The sequence below is a fragment of the Neomonachus schauinslandi genome, chromosome X (assembly GCF_002201575.2).
Source record: "Neomonachus schauinslandi chromosome X, ASM220157v2, whole genome shotgun sequence".
In the NCBI taxonomy this organism is placed as follows: domain Eukaryota; kingdom Metazoa; phylum Chordata; class Mammalia; order Carnivora; family Phocidae; genus Neomonachus; species Neomonachus schauinslandi.
Window position 1 is genome coordinate 93,715,238 of NC_058419.1, and position 4,784 is coordinate 93,720,021.

General features: G+C 39.1%; 1 pseudogene; it reads left to right on the forward strand.

The window, feature by feature from the left end:
* Positions 1–279: 279 nt before the first annotated feature.
* On the forward strand, positions 280–2,351 carry LOC110572936 (annotated as a pseudogene).
* Positions 2,352–4,784: the final 2,433 nt, after the last annotated feature.

Below are 4,784 nucleotides of genomic sequence, written 5' to 3' on the forward strand. Positions count from 1 at the left end.
CAGCTCCAACAAATTACTAAAACCTTCGTGGCTTTAAAAACACATACATTTATTTGCTTACAGTTCTGGAAGTCAGAAGTTCAAAATCGGTTTCTCTGAACTACCTTCTTTGTAATCTACCCCAAAAAGCAGAGATTTTGTACTTCAAAAGAAAAACTTTCTACCATTTGCTCGGACTTCATCATGACCCTGATTATTCTCTTTGAAATAAAAGAAATAATGGGGCTTGCGCAGTCCGGGGCTGCCGGAGCTGAGTCCCATCCCCGTCGGGTAGCAGCCATGAGCACCCCAGCCGTGCCCCAGGACCTGCAGCTGCCCCCGAGCCAGAGGGCTCAGCCTGAGTTCAGAGAACAAAGAAGACAAAAACTCAAGGAACATATGTTAAAAAGAAAAACTTTTTTGGCATACAAACAGGAAAATCACATACCCAGTAGTAGAGACCAGAAAGTGATGAACTCTGAGGGCCAAGTCCACGAAGAGACAAAAGTTCTGAAATTTAAAACAAAAATGCCTGGTAAAGAAAATGTCAGTACACCTCCTGGGAACGAAAATCATATAACAATGGAAAAAAATTGTATTCCTTTAAGACCTTCTAATGAATTAACCAGTTCAACAATAGCAGTTGACACACATAATTTTGAGAATAATAATCAAATGGGACAGTCCGTACCAATTAAAGATGACCCTCAAAGTCAACACATGACATTAAGCCAAGTGTTTCATCTTAAAAACAACAAGAAAAAGAAACAAATATCCATAGAAAAACCAAAGCAAGATGCTAACATGTCCAATAAGCTTGTGCTTGGGTCCTACCGTGGCCAAATTGTTCAGTCTAAGATTAATTCATTTAGAAAGCCCCTACCAGTCAGAGATGAGAGTTCTGCAACAACGAAGAAGCCTTCAGCTGCTGTCCCTAAAGACCCAGAGCCTCCACCCGTGGACACTCACAGTGCAACAGTGAGAAGTGATAGAGCCCCAAACGTGGTGACCGCCACTAAACTTGGGAACACTGCATCTCAGGACAGACAGCTGGTGCGGCCTCCTATCAGAAGTCACCGCGACAGTGCTCAGGACGCTGTGAAACGGGGCATCGGGCAAGCCACTGCCAATGCTACAATCCGGAAAGGGCCTCAGGAGAAAGAATTACCGCAACCAAACACGGTTTCATCTAGTGCCAAAACCAGTTCTCAGGATGTAGAGAGAAAGAAGACACTGTCAAGAAGCCTGACCTCTGAAACTGTAGCCAGGCCTGCTTCGTCTTCTAACACCAAACTGATACAGAAATCAAAAAGCACTGACCCTCACAGACACACTATAGCAAAAGCAACTCCTGATAGATCAGCTCAGCCCAAAGAAACAGCAGAAGAGGGAAAAGCTTGTCTGAGTGAGTGGAAAGCTGGTAAAAGAAGAGTGTTGAAAAGGCCTCCTAGCTCAGTGGTTACCCAGCCTGAGCCTGAAGGGCAAAACGAAAACTCAGTTGGGTCCTTTTGGACAACCATGGTAGAAGAAGATAAACAAAGATTATTTACTGAAAAAGTAAACAAGACATTTTCAGAATGCCTGAACCTGATTAATGAGGGGTGCCCAAAAGAAGAAATATTGGTCATACTGAATGACCTGATTAAAAATATTCCAGATGCCAAAAAACTTGTTAAATACTGGATATGCCTTGCACGTATTGAACCGCTCACAAGTCCTATTGAAAATATTATCACAATCGATGAGAAAGCTATTCTGGCAGGGGCTCAGCCTATTGAAGAGATGTGACATGCAAATGCAGATATTCTAACAATGAAGAGTCAAGAAAAAGTGAAATATGGAGAAAATATTGAGGCTTGTGCAACCCAAGGACTACATCCAAGAAGTCGACAGTGGAGATATAGATGTTAATCTAGAGTCAGGAAGACCAGAAATGGAAAAGAAACCTAGAAATGTGGTATTTCAAGATGGTGAAAAAGAGGAAGATGACAAAACAAAAGATCCAACCAATGATGTTAAGACCCCCAGTACAGAAACCAGGGGGAGTTGCTTAATTAAATATAATGTGTCTACTACACCATACCTACAAAGTGTAAAAAAGAAGATACAGTTTGATAAAAGAGAAAGATACTACATTTAAAGAGCTAAAGTTTCTAACACCAGTTAGACGTTCTTGACGTATTCAAGAGAAGACTTCTAAATTACCAGATATGTTAAAAGACCATTATCCATGCGTGTCATCACTGGAGCAGTTAACAGAGTTAGGAGGTGAAACCGATGCTTTTGTATGCCCTCCGAATGCAGCGCTATGCCCCCCGAATGCAGCGCTATGCCCCATGTACTCAGAGCCTGGAACAGCACAAGAGAAATAATGTGATGATAAGGAACGGGGCTTCTGTGTTTCTGGGGGCTTTTGTTTGCTTGTTGTAGCTTTGTATGTCTCTTAGGAGTTGGCCAAGTACCTAAGTATTCATGGCAGTGAGCTCTTCTACTGATACTCACGTTATAGCAGGAATTGCCTTCTGTGCAGCAGAAAGCTAATCCTACCTTGTCAATCTCAGCAGAGGGAGTTTCTAAGAAAGGTAAATCTTGTCAAGTAGTTTACTATGTTCCTTGAATATAAACAGGTTTGATCATAATGTTGGCTTGTTCACTTTTAATAGTCTTAAACTGTTAGTCATTAAATATAAGTAATGCTGCGGCAGACAGAATACTGACTTTTTTTTGCCTTTCCTTAATTTTGGATCAGTAGGAAAGTCAATAATTGTAATGTGATGACCCCTTTCAAAAGTGAAGACATGGAAGATTTAGCTTGCTTTTCCACCCAATTCTTGTTACGCAGGCTGCTGTGGTCTCTTGTGCTTTGGCTCTTCACTATCACTTTCCATCAATGCTAGTGAGTCTGTGGTCTCTGTTGGCTTCTTTTTTATTGTAGCTGAGATCACCACAAACAATAATTCATCAAATGCCCCATTTCTTTTTTTTTTTTTTTATTTTTTTTAGATTTATTTATTTATTTATTTGACAGAGAGAGACACAGTGAGAAAGGGAACACAAGCAGGGGGAGTGGGAGAGGGAGAAACAGGCTTCCCCTCGAGCAGGGAGCCCGATGCAGGGCTCGATCCCAGGACCCTGGGATCATGACCTGAGCCGAAGGCAGACGCCCAACGACTGAGCCACCCAGGCGCCCCTAAATGCCCCATTTCTAAGAGAAAATACTTTGTAGTAAAAAAGAAAAGGTGCCAAACGCAGTAGGTATTTGAAACTTTAAATCTGAGTTTCTTTCTTTAGTTCCTTTTGTAACTTGGCTGTCTAAAATGTTAAAACTTCAACTTTCCTCATTTCATTTGATATAGTTGTAGACTATTAGAATGGAATTAGAGAAGGAATATATAATGTCATTCTAATTTAGGTAGTATTTCTAAAATAACTAATATAAAATATAACTAATATAAAATATAATAAAAACTTTACTGTTAAGTCATGTCCCTTGGAACATGATAGTTATATACAGTAAACAGTTTCTTCTCCCCACACATTAAATATCACCCCTAAAATTGTTTTATAAGTCTCCGAACTAATAGCTCAATACATCCTCTACCAATTCTACGGTTTCAAAGATTCGATAGTTTTAAAACTGTGTGTAATATAAATGTGCTTGAAAATCACCGTCTTATGTTCACTCATTCCATTTGCATAATAGCACCTATCTTTGTTCTGTTATCTTATGCTCTAGCAAGGAGTTTTATTCTTTTATAAACTGTGTTCCTAATATTTATAAATAAATACATCTGTATTAAAAAAAAGAAAAGAAAAGAAATAATGGAAGTTACATAACTTCTGAACGGTTATTACATTGCCACTTTAAGTAATAGGTAGCCAAGCTACAACCATTCACGTTCTGAAGCTTCCATAATCGTATCTTAAGTGCTCAAATGTCCTGGCAATTTTATTTTTTTCTTCCCCAAAATGAATCCCAAATGAAAAATGAAATAAAATAATACTTCAAAGGATATTTTGCACTTAAATCTCTCCTTGAGATTTCCTGGAAGGCCCTGAAAGTCACAAAATTCTGTCACCTTGTAAAAAGAGAGGTGGTAGAATTATGAGGTTTATTTGATATACTACTGTTTATGAGTTGCCTGGGAAAAAAATCTCAAAAGAGGTGATCAACTTTCTCCAGGTTAAACTTGAATAGGGATAACATTATTAACATAAATATTTTAGAAATTGTAGCATATATAGGAAGTTCCTAGAGATTTGTCAGTATTCTCTCTGTCCACTGTTTCTACTTACTGGAGTCCTGCTGGTACTTTCCCTGATGATATTAAGGCAACAATACTACAGTGTTATCAGTATCATTTCAGTTTTTTTTTTTTTTTTTTTTTTTAAAGATTTTATTTATTTATTTGACAGAGAGAGAGAACAAGTAGGCAGAGAGGCAGGCAGAGGGAGCGGGAGAAGCAGGCTCCCCACTGAGCAGGGAGCCCGATGCGGGGCTCGATCCCAGGACCCTGGGATCATGACCTGAGCTGAAGGCAGCCGCTTAACTGACTGAGCCACCCAGGCGCCCCTCATTTCAGTTATTTTTAAATGTTTGATTGTAATCTTACTATTTTAATTTGCAACTAGCATCTTCTAGGCCAGTGCTTTCAAACTGAGGATGTATATAAAACTTATCCCCAGAGAGTTTATTAAAATAAAGATGTTCAGAATCCGCTCCAGACTTTTTCCAAAATAGTCTTAATCATTAGGCTAGTAGACCTTTTGTCCAAAACTCAGTTTTTTTAATTGGCTTTATCTTC